The sequence below is a fragment of the Poecilia mexicana genome, unplaced genomic scaffold (assembly GCF_051168715.1).
Source record: "Poecilia mexicana isolate PSO_F unplaced genomic scaffold, ASM5116871v1 scaffold_13, whole genome shotgun sequence".
NCBI classification, from domain to species: domain Eukaryota; kingdom Metazoa; phylum Chordata; class Actinopteri; order Cyprinodontiformes; family Poeciliidae; genus Poecilia; species Poecilia mexicana.
The window spans coordinates 29478233-29490855 of record NW_028263382.1 but is presented as its reverse complement, the minus strand read 5'-3'; the positions used below and the strand labels follow the sequence as shown (position 1 = coordinate 29490855).

At 37.1% G+C, this 12623-nt stretch overlaps 1 long non-coding RNA gene across 1 annotated transcript in view; it reads right to left on the bottom strand.

Annotated features, from left to right (window-relative positions):
- Positions 1 to 2798, bottom strand: part of LOC106913955 (uncharacterized) — a 42340-nt gene extending 39542 nt beyond the window's left edge. The window contains exons 1-2 of the long non-coding RNA XR_001417524.2: positions 2471 to 2798; positions 2250 to 2363 (exon numbers count right to left, since the gene is read on the bottom strand). This is a non-coding gene — a long non-coding RNA (uncharacterized LOC106913955). The remainder of the gene's footprint in view (positions 1 to 2249; positions 2364 to 2470) is intronic.
- Positions 2799 to 12623: the final 9825 nt, after the last annotated feature.

Below are 12623 nucleotides of genomic sequence, written 5' to 3'. Positions count from 1 at the left end.
CCAGAGCATGAAGCTGTCAGCTAGATTACAAAATGCAGGGTTGATTATGCTTAAGTGGGTCTATGTAGACGTCTCCACAAGGACAGGTCAGAAAAACAGAAATCCTGATTCAAGATTTAACTTTCACCCTCAAAACGCTTGCATGCAAGTCAGTGGGTTTGGGTTAATGATGGTTTAAAATAATAGGGAGGCAACGGTTGCTCAAATAACCATTCCAACTCCGACATTCATGTGGTAAATTGATAGAACATGAAAGCATGGATCCAGCATGGCTTGTGGTGGCAAAGTCTTTTTTTTTTTTTTTTTGCACAAAATCATGCTCCCTTTTTATTGAAAAAAATATATATATATTTGGGCGGGGAAAAAATCACTTGGCAAAAAAAAAAAATTACATAGGTCATTATTTTGGGAAGTTGATAATATATGAAACTCCACATTCCACCTATTTGTTGACACTGGACTAGATTATACACCATTTACAATAAGTAAGCACAATACGGGAAAATGTTAGTGAAGAATCTGAAAATATGATTTTAGTATGTTGGAGATATGAGACAGAAGGGGGTTAATATTGGGGGAATTTAGAAAAAATAAAGAAACATTTTTAATTTAATCATTCATTATACAACAGGGAATACAAGAAAACAAAGTCGATTAACAAAAGATATTAACCGTGTAAAATAAACCAGTGATTCTTGAGAATAGGGATAAAATCGGTTTTAATTTTCCCATATTTTTTTATTATTTCTCAACCTTATGTATGCAAATATGACAATGTTTTTGAAATGTAAAGATGCTAAGGTGCAGGCTCCCAGTTGCAACATTTTTTAAAAAATTAAATTTTTAATCGACCTGACCTAGAACTTTGTCATGGCCATCTGACAAAAATAAATATAAAATGATCTTTAAAATACCATATTTTTACTCATTTTACAGACATATGCTTCTCAAGAAACAAAAGAAATATTATTTAAAACAAAACAACAAAAAGTCCATCTGATGGAGTTGACAATGCATGACGGAGTTGACACAGAACTGAAGGTGGTGACAAACTAGTGAGTAAAATGAAACACTTGATTCATGTGAAGTAATGCAATTTATGTAAAATACATTAAAACGAATTAATTGCACATTTAAGAGAGATTTGACAACAATTTCACTGAAAGAGTCAGAAACACTGATGGAGTTGACGGAATGCCAAAGTACCTCAATTTATATGATGTTATTCTGAAGGAAGCCATATTGTAGCTCATCAGGTCCATGAAATCTTTACAGTTTACCAAAATTAAGCTTTTTTCAAAGGTCTGTAAATTGTCAGTTATGGTGTTGACACATTATGGTTGTGACGAGCAACTTAGGCATAAAACAGAAGAAAAAACTAAAGAATAACATAAGCTAACCAGAGCCAACTAGCCCTCTTAGCAAAGGACGAGAAATGAAGTCGTCATGGGGTCCTCAGAAGTTCTGGTTCCCCCAATAATGCCTGATTTTTTTTTTTTTTTTTTTTTTTTTTTTTTTTTACATTCTTTTCATGTCTGACGGTGTTGACAGAAACTAGGGACAAATTTCAATGGAGTTGGAAAATATATAAAAATTATTTTTAATTCAATTTATTGATACTTTTATAATTATTTATCCGACTACTTATACTTAATTGTTATAATATATAATTTTAGTATTTCTTTAATTGTTTTAAACTATTATAATGTATTGAGTTTTGCTCCTGGACAAGGGATTTTACAGGCATCATCCACCGACTACAATATTTAAAATAAAAAAATATTCAGCAAACACCATGAAAATATACATTGTTGTGCTCACATGACCCAGGTTAGTTTAGTCAGATATTTGAAAAAATTATATTTTGTGTATATTTTATTCAAAATTTGTGCTTTATCCATAGGACCTGTCCCTATTCTCAAGAATCACTGAAACATTGAGCTATTCTCTGTACCAGTAGGTGGGGGTAATCCACCAATCTTTTCTTGCTAATCGCCAATAAAACTTAAGAGCGTATCCTCATGTCCGCCCACAATACAGACGCATTCAATTTGGCTAGAACCAAACCAGACATTAACCAGCTGGAGTGAGACTTTGACAATGGACAAGGAGCGTCCAAGTGCTTGAATTTGGGGAGAATGAGAACCTTGAGCTGTGTTTTAAAACTCAAGAATCCAGCAGGTGCTCAGGTAAGACGTTACTCTGCATTACTCTAGGAAGATACAGAAAAACACAAGACTCACTTCTACCTGTTCGGTCGACCGTCATGTGTTGAGGGGGTCGCCGCAATATCAGGCCAACCAGATGATGGGTAGCTTGCTCGCTGGTGTGAGAGCAACCATCTCAGCTCCATTGGTCCAACCCTTTTCCCGAGGAAGAAGGTAAGTAACACAATCGCTCCAAAACATGACAAAGACTAGTATTTTAAATGCCTGTATTGATCTTTTGGATATTAGTTTACTGTTCTTACCTTAGTTTGGAGTTTCTGAGGTTCTCATGATTTATTTCTTCCAACATTTTTGTTGTTTCCCTGTTGTGTCGTCAGCCTCCCTCGGTTGCTTCTAGCCAGCTGCTTCTACTCAGTTACTTAGTCTCACCTGGTGAGACTAATCTTTCTTCTTCTTCTTCTTCTTTGATGTTTATTGGCGGTTGGCAAGCAACAAAAATGTATTACCGCCACCATCTGGTATGGAGTGTGGACCAGAATGTCACTCAAGTATTAGATTCTATTAAAAAACTGTGTTAATTTAAGATATCAAAGTATTATCTATCCTTCCTTCCTTTCTTTCTTCTTCTTCTCTTATGGCAGTTGGTAATCAATGTTTAGATGTGCATTACTGCCATCTACTGAAATGAAGTGTGCACTACATTCGGTGTTTTGGTCTTTGTCTACATTTTTGGACTTGGTTCTTTTCTTGGAACCTCTTTCAATATACGTTAGTCAAAATCAATGTATGCTGTTTAATGTAGAATCTGAACATCTTGTTTCATTCACTTTTATTTCTTTGTAGGCCTAGTAAAGTAGGTTTAAAAATGTGTATATATATATAAATATAAATTCAGGACTTTATTTCCCTGTGAGACATGTGTACTTTGTGTTTGTTCAGACTGCTTTAGTCCAGATAAGTCAGCTTGGTGACAGCTGAATAAAATAAGACAAAATATGGTTCAAATATTAATGACACTGGGCTTCTGGCAGGTCTTGAGGCTGCCAGAAGCCTAAAGACCTTTCCCTGCCAGTGCTGGAGGGAAAAAATCCAGACTCGCACAGCTGGTGGTTTCTTTTCCCAAATATGACCTTCAGCAGGCGCCGGGGCAGTTGGTAGTCGCGGAGGGTCCCTGGATGAGAAACGGCTTCTCCTGAGGCCAAAATAGTGTATGCCTCTCAGTGGGTTGGGAGTGAGTTGCAGCCTCAAGCAGAGAACATGTCCTTTAGAGTCTTGCTCACAAGCGCCAGAATAAAGCAGGTGATTCACAAGTGGACGGGATGCAGCAGTGATGTGAATATGGTATGAGATCATGTTGAGCCAGGAAGAAAAACATTCCGTCCAGCCATCGATCTACGTCGAAGCCTTCATATATCATTGTTACCTTGAGTGAATAAGTAAGCAAAAAGAGGATAAATGGGGTTAGTCGTTTTGCTCCCGGACCCCGGGAGGACATCTGGATGGCACTGTGACCCAACCCTTGATGAACTGCTGAGAACCGACTGATGGGAGAGTAATTGGTGCTTTCAGACGTTGCACCATTGCAGCTGCAGTCTGGCAACATTAAAGCTGCAAGCATGCAGCTTTTACAAAAAGTGTTGTTTTTCACATTCATTAAAACTGTCGCAACATTGAGACAGTACAGTATGAAACAGATTATCTGTGGAAAAAAATCAAGACACCTTATATATATATATATATATATATATATATATATATATATATATATATATATATACATACCTTCATAGTCCTCATCATAAATTCCTCTGTCAGTTCATTTTGGTTTTATCGCCCAGGCCTAGGTTGGAAAAAAACATGCAAGCAAAACGATATGAGTAACAGAACTAAGTTTGCTCTTTATTTTATTTCCCTCTTCTATTTATCTTCTTCTGATGGTCCTAAATCAAATTATTTTTACAGAATGATTTGTTTTGCAGAGCCAATACACAGAGAAGCTGTCTTTACCTAGCAATTTGCTAACCTTTTGCCATTTTCCCTCTTCCTCTCGCATTTGTCCCGAAGGTACCCAGCATTCACAAAATAATTACTGTAATTTGCAAGCTAATTTGCATTTACTAGCTGTGCAGCGACCAAAAACCGCAATGTGTCGCGGAAACCTGGAAGATGTTTGGAGGTTAACTCGAGTTTATCGTATCAGAACATACTGGCGTTATTGCGTGTTGATTTTCTTTCCCTTCTTTTTATAACTGTAGGCTACGATACGTGTTCTCAGCCGCGTTGCTCCAAATATTTAAGCGAAGCATGCAGCAAATCTTGACAAATTCAGCCAAGAATGCAGGAAGCGCGACTTGAGAAGTGGGGAAAGCGTTAAGCGAGGTTAAGATGAGATGGAGGCAAGTGCAAAATATCAAATGTAAATTGTTGCTTTGATCACAAAACACCTAACAGAGAGAGCTAAACATCACAGACTTAATGATGTACGAGAAGTGTAATTTCGCTTTAAAGACTGCTGGTTGGTTTTCACTTGAGTATGCTGTTTTGCACCGAGGGTGTCAGTCTGTCTGTGCCCTGCAGCCTCGAAACAACACCGGTGACTTTTAATTGGTCTCCGTGTCATGGAATCAGAATGCACAGACTGCTCTCAGCCCTTTAATTCTCCACTGGTTTGAAGGAGCCAGAAAAAAAAGAAAGAAATCTTTAAGAAGTTTCATTTTTCATGAACTCGTGGAGATGTAAATGAGTGAGGTTGGGGGGTGAATGAGTCATTGCAGATATTTCTTTTTCTGACTTTAGAAGCTGTTTCTTCTTAATATTTCAAATGCCCTGTAATCACTGCAGCGAGGATGCTGCGGACTAAAGGGTTAACTGAAGCCTGGAGGATAAAACTTTTGCACGATCTTGCAAATGTTTTGTGGGATTTCCACGAACTTGTGCAAAGATCTTGAACCGTATGATCTCCATCAATAATCGGAGTTCTTGTTGTTTGTTTGAGTGATTATTAGTGATTTAAAGGTGAATGTTGTCCCATTAGTTTGTTCATGCACAAAAAGCTCCAATATAAATCTATGATGTTATTTATTCAAATTTAAATAGAAGACAATTATAAGTTGAGGTGTTAGAAAATACAATTTCAAAAGATGATTCAATTAAGTGAAACACAAAGTTATGTATTAAAAATATGCGTCTATTAAATTGCCGTGTATTAAATTTGCCCTCCTACTTCTTTGCTTAATTTTAATTAAGCCATATTGGAAAAATTTGACCATGAACAGCTAGTTTAGGATAAAAAAAAATCAGAGTGTTTGAAGGCAAGTTCACACACTGAATTCAAGATATTCTGGTTCAGGATTTTGTGTTTATGTTTCCATTAGTCAGCTTCTGACTGTTATAGTTTTCCCAAAAGTTATATTGATCTTATAGATATTTTTTGGCAAATTAGATTCAGTTCAGATTTGGACCAGAGCATCATGTTGCTTTTTGAAATCTTTTTGTCCACCTCATGTTGCCAGTTTCTGTTTTTGTAACATGTTGCTTCTACAGGTCAGGCTGTAATCAGGTGTGGAGAGCGAAACTAAAACAGAAAATCTGGTTAATTAAAGTTAATTTTTGCCTTGGGAAAGGGGAGATTATATTTTTAGATGTGGCTGTTTCGACTTATATCGTTCTTGAAATGAAAATTTTCACTTCTAAACAGTTTGATTTTTTTATTTATTATTATTTTTTTGCTTAGGATTTGTTTGTGTTCGACTCATGAAACCAAGGATTTATGACTCAGGAAAATTTGCTGAATGGATTTTTTTTTTTTTTTTTTGCCCTGATGGCGAGGGGACAATGGAGGTCTCCCCGACCTGAAATGGAGAGGATATCATCTGTCAGGGTTTGGAAAGTGCGAGCGAGCTGACCTCTCACCCTTTACAAGAGGCATGCAGCTTGTCTCGACAAGCAGCATGTCTGGACAGAGAAACGGTGCCCGGAGGTAATGGGAGGGCCTCGGTGGTTAAAACATGTCACGGAGCAGACATTGCACCTCCGGGAAAGGAGATTTAGCAGAGTTAATGCGACATGACTTTCATACAAAAAAAAAAAAAAAAAACTAAAAATTGTTGGGTTATGACAAGTCTTATTTCTCGTGGAATTGGACTGGCTCTAGCCAGGGTCACAACATTTCTGTTCATATAACAAACGGAGCAGGCAGCATGTAAACAGCCAAGACTGCAAACAAAGCCCCAATTCTCACAATTATATTTGGGGAAAAAATTCCTTAGAAGTGTAAATCTGGGGAAAAAAAAAAAAGAAAACTTGGTGAGTCCTTCTACATCTGTCAAAGGAGGCAGGTTTAAAGAAACCGAGATTTAACAACCAAGTTGGAGAAGTCTTCTTTTAAAGCTTTCCCTCCCCAGACATATTTTAGGAAGCATAAAGACACAAATGTAAGGTGCCCCCTTTTTGTTCCCATTTTCCCAGAAGAAAAGACAAAAATCAATGATTTTTTTTATTTATTTGTTTTTTTAAATGAAGCCCACAAAGTTTTCTGACGCACTGCAAAACCCGTAGCGTTTTCATTTCTCCACTTCACACCACTCGTGGCGCACTGGAATTGGTTTCTTTGTTTGTAGACGGTTTTAACTCTGCGCAGACGGCGAACACAAAGACTCATCGGCGTGTAATTGTGCAAACAGCCTTCTAGTTTCAAACTCATCACAGTGAAGGTCAGCGCTCCCAGTGAAGGAACAAAAAGTGAAGTTATGTTTTTCTTCCTCGCCAAGCCTACAGACGGATCGCTTTGTAATTCCGCACTATTGAAAAATATTACATTTAATGCTTCTGGATCATGTTCACATGCCACATTTAGTCCAGTTAAAGAGACAATTATGGTACAGAAGCAATACAGTAATGGCTGAAGGACATATTGGGTACTGGACTCTGATGGTGAAGTTGAGGACTTTACTTTTTCTTTTTGTGCCTCTGGGCATGTTGCTGTGTTGCCGTCTTTATGAACCAAGATGGAGAGCTTCTGTGTGCTTTTCTTTGTTACTCCAGGTTACTCGGGTTTGTGAAACACGGCTGTTTCATGTGCACAGAAAGGTTTGAAATCATCTGCGTGTGGCAATGCGCTGGTCTTGCTTGATTTATGTTTAATTCAGCTGGCTTAAAAAGTGTAGGAAATCTGAATTTTATTGAGCAAATTGCATTCAGCATTTGCTGAATCTAACACATGAATATGAGCGACATCCCATTCTTAGTCCTCTGGCTTTAACGCAGTCAAAATTAGAACATGGCCTAAAAGTGCAATAGTTTAGGTAAAATAAATCGAGTGTATTGATTTGTTGTTCATGAGATGAAAAATGAAAGAACAGTCATTTTATAGAGATTCATGACGCGCAGAGGAAAATATTTCAAGGTTTTATTTTTTTTCTATCTAAATGATTGTCTTACAAGTAAAAACCCAAAATTTGATGTTTCAGAAAATTAACACACTATTAGACGTTTTTTGGAATGCATTCAGTGTGAACAATTTGATCGACAGCAGACTGTATTTGTTGTTTGGTTGATGGATTTACATAACTGGGTGAGCGAAGGTGAAAAATTAAATTGCTTCGTGACGGAAGAGTGCATAAAGCATCAACGACCAAATATAATGAGAGATTTTGGAGAAACTGGCCAAACAGAAATATCTCATCGCCAAGGAAATATTCTTGCACTTTTTACCAAACAAGTAATCCCTACTTTGCAGATTTTTTTATGTTTCAGTATTCTACCTGTTTTCTACCTGTTCCAATTTAAAAGTAAAAACAAACTGAAAACTAAATTGCTCCGCCCCTTACCTCATCAGTCAGTAAGCTGTTCATTCGTAGTCTATCTTACTATCTAACCTATTTAATTAATTTTTTAAAAATCCATGTACTAGCAGTTGTTTTCTATCGTCTTTGATAGAAAACTTTCTACTTTCATGTGGAGGTTTTGCATCATGTTCTCACATGTCTTTCTGGAGCCGAATGAAAAAAATTCACCACTGTGAGGACTTGTCTTGTGGTAAATCCCCTGCTGACTTTTTCACAGGCAGTGGGCAAAGTCTGAATCTGATTCTGCTGCTGTTGTGCCTGTATTCATTTGTGGCAAAAAAAAATATGTATCAAGCCGAGCCCTTTCTCTCTCTCAAAAATAAAAATTGCAAGCTAGGAAAATCACATTGGTAGAGAACTGAATGAACTTCGTTGTGTAAATTCTTTTCTTTTTTTTTTCGTTCAGCACTGAAGGGAAACTTCCTTTGGAGGCTTTTGCTTGAGTTCTGCATTCAATGGCTCTTTTATTGCAATCCCATGTAATTTAAGTTGGATTTTTCAAACTTTTTCCCAACCGTATTTAACAAACACTCGCCTCTAAATGAGAATACTCGTGGACTATGCTGAAATAACATCTGACTGGATTCAATTTGGCAGCTTTTTGTGTTTTTCAAACGGGGAGCCTAATCACTCATCATTTGAAAATGAAACTTAATTGAGTCCATTTCTTTAACACTGATTGATGGAATAAATGTTTCATGCTCTCCAGAGAGCTGAACACCACTGCGACTGAGGATGCTCCCACAGTGCTGTGGAAATGTCTAATTCTCATTTGAAAATGTAAAATTCGTGTCTCTTCACTGAAAATTTGGGGTCATTCTTTGGCTCAAGAGGAGGAGATAAATGTATTGATTTGTTGTTCATGAGCGATCAAAGGTGAGAGCACAAGATGAAGAGGCTGGTGATTTACAGTTCAGTCTAGAGCATGCCGCACAAGATGGCGGCTTGAACAGCTGGAAAGAAACTAGTGTTTTGCTGTTTTTAAAAACTTTTTTTTAAATCCCAAATGCCACAAATAACATTTATTGATTATGAATGCTAGCAGTTCACTAGGGTTGACCGCACAGGCAGTGAAAAGCTGTGTTTTGGAAGGCTAAAGCACAGCACCTTATTAGCATTTTGCTATTACCTTAGTTTGGCTAGTGTTTAGCTTTTAAGAAAACATTGTAGGACTATTTTACAGTGCTTAGCGGCAAGACAGGGAAGGAAAACTTCAGTAAACTTGAGAATAAACATAAAGCATTGCATTCACTGCCCTGTTTGTATCCAATCAGCTTGAAGGATTAAAATAAAAACATCTCTTAAATGATTTATGCTAAGCTAATTTACAAGAAGTGGATCTCCTTCCCATGACATCAGTTTCTCTCCTGAAACTCTTCCTCTTCTTGGAACCTCTTTGATGGAGTGCATTGTGGGATTAGTAGTTCTTATGCTAACTTCCTGTAGTTGAGTCCTTCATGGCTGGAGGCACATCAACTTCATCTGATGAGTACTTTCAGCCGGATAAAGCCCAATGTCTCAAAGATTAAATAATCTCAGACTGGTTTCCTGAACATGATGAGGTTACATAATCTCAATAAATAAGAGTTGTCATCTTCAATGTACAAGTTAACAAATCTGCAGTACCTTTTTTATGCTAGCATGCTACGATGAGCCGAAATCTCTGTTTTGTTTCCAACAGCATGTCACAAATTAAGGCAGTTCTGAAGGCAAAACGCCGTTCAACCAGGTGCTAACCAGGTGAAAAATATGCACACATCTTTGACCAGAAATTACTTTTACGTCACTCTATGAATTGCAACAGATTCGGGGTGTTGATGTAGATCTGTAAGACCATCTCACACAAGCACAAGATACCAGATAGATGGATTAAAAAAAAAATGGTGAGGATTTCTCACCGTCAAATCCAGTAGAAGAAGAAACCGGATGTGGCTGGAAGCTTTATACTTACCGAGAGCTTTAACTAATGGGAGAAGGCACCTTTTTTAGATGATGTAGAATTAAAAATGTACTCTTGGGAAAGGGATTGTGCTTCAAACCCCTCAGATTAGCTGTGAAGCTGGAGAGTGAAATGTTTCCTTCTGAACATGGAAGGAAACCAGAATGCAGTTTAAGAGTAATGAGACATTTTGGTAAATGCCACTTTTCGCTTTTTGCCCCCACAAATGAAGAGATTGAAGTTTTGTTTTTTACTTTTACAGAAATGACAGCTCTGATGAAGTTAAACTAAAGTCATATTTTCCGAAAACGTCGATTAAAAGTGATGAAAATTTTATGATTTCTTTAAAAAATTGATGGAGATTTTCAAAGCATTTTTTTTTCTCTTTTTGTAAATATGCTTTTAAATATGGATGACATTTCACAGGGAGTGCATCTTAATGATGTCCTAACACATCATTTTAACTGAACACCCACAAATGAGAGAACAAATAGCTTTATACCAGGGACTATCTCTGGTATTTTGGTTGAAATGGCGCGTCTTAAGTTAGTGGGACACTCAGGTTATTTAAGTGTGAACAGGCTACTTATCCCGCTCAGTTTACTGATTTGTTGTCCTCGGAGCAGTTGCCAAGGCGTCCAGAAGATGAATGACGGAAACGTGATTTATTCCTGCGAGTAACGGACAACAGGATGTACGAAGATTTAAAGAGGCTGTCTAATTAGAGGTAGAGATAGGCAATCCTTCTCATTATCAGTCCATACAGACATCCAATGAGAAAACAGGGTTGACAAGGTTGAGTAATTGCTTTACCCCTCTGTGTCCCACAAGCACGGCTGCAACAGTATGCAACGGGAGTACCGATTCCCCAAATGAGCCAGAAATGAGGCGAAATGCTTCATTTTTAAAGCAAAATATGAAACTGTTGATTAATGTTGGCTTTTAATTGTACTATATAAATTGGTTTCTTTTTCTTTTTTTATAAATTTTTAGATTCCGTGTGTAATAATGTGATACTGGTGAGTTATACAACTTGTTTTTGTTGTGCATTACTTCACACTGAGTGCTCTTAGTTTGGCTGGAATGGAGGCATCATACAACTATTTGACTCTATTAAGGAATTGATCAATTTAAAAACTATCTTTAAGGTTAGAAGATGAGTAAATATTGTATAAGTTACAGAAAATTAACAAGTTATATTTTATATGATGACGTAGGAAGTCTCTATCAAAATTTTTGGTCATTCAAGATGATTGATGATGTTTCTCAATTAAAGTCTCAATTTGATCATTTCATCAATATTATACTAATTCAACATTCTGGATGCTAGAGTTTCTGTTTTTCTTGAACACATTTGGTATTTTGTCTCAACTGGAATTTGTGAGGATACTTTGGATCTACTAAGAGAACATGGAGAAAAAAAATAGAAATCCCGACTTAATTTTCTCGAGATCCCGACTTACTTCCTTGAGATCCAAAAGGTCAGAGACGTGATGAAATAATCACAGTGACGGAGGACACAAGGGGGAGATTTATAGGTTTATATTCCGAGATTGGGCTTACGTATAGCAGATCAGTGCTTGACAGAAGATTTTCATATCAGTGAATAATGTGTCATTACGCTACAATATCTGAATTTCTAACTATAAGTGTTTGCAAGAATCAAACAGTGTCAGACATGGAAAACATTTTTATTGAAACTAAATTAAACACAGACATCTGATCCCAGAAAACTCTTTTTTGCACATTAATACGTTGCCTGGCAGTCTTGAAATGTAGCTCACCGGTCAAAATGTGTCCACCGAACTGCACAGGTCACTGCATGTGAAATAACAGGGTAAAGCTTATTAATATAGATCAGAAGCAACTCTACACATACACAGCTTTTATCACTCGTTATAACAACGTGCTCTGAATGTATTGTTAAACCCAAAATATTTAAGAGGCAAAAACAACGTATTTTGTTCACTTGGTTGACGCCAAGCAATGGGACTTTCTTGTTTTACAGTATAACTACAAACTAAACTGAAGTGTTTCCAACCGTCTGTTGTGTAAACTTAAAACATAAAGTAACAGAGCAGCTTGAGGAAAGCTAATTATAAATGACTTAAATAGAGCTTACCATAATCTTCGACAAAATAAAATGGATGGAAAATCCACAGGTAGGATGTAACGATAGGGAAGCTGCTGAGTATCCAACAGGCGACAAAACGTCTGCACTGAAACCAGGGAGGACGGATTGATGGGCAGCACAGATGGTCAGCAGGATCTCAAGAAAATAAGTTGGGATTTCTTTTTTTTTTCTTTTTTTTTCTCCATTCTCCTTTGGGATTCTGTGAGTTACAACATGGAGTTAAAGATTAAAGGGGTCAGCTAAGAGATTAAAGCCTCTTAGCTGACCCCAGAGATGTGAATTTAGGTGTTTTGAGGGTGACAGTTAAGGGGTCGAAGAAGCTACCGCAACGTCCTGACAATGTGTCACATAAAGCTTTGTCCTGATTTCTGAAAGTGCTAGGCTAATGTTAGCATAGTTACTCTCTGTTTTAATGTCATCATTTGGTTGGCAACACATTTAAATTTGGTTTCATCCAACTCATGTCTGGAAACATCTCACAGAACCAGTTCCACTATTTTATAAATTTAATGTTTTGAACTTTCAAATAATAAACC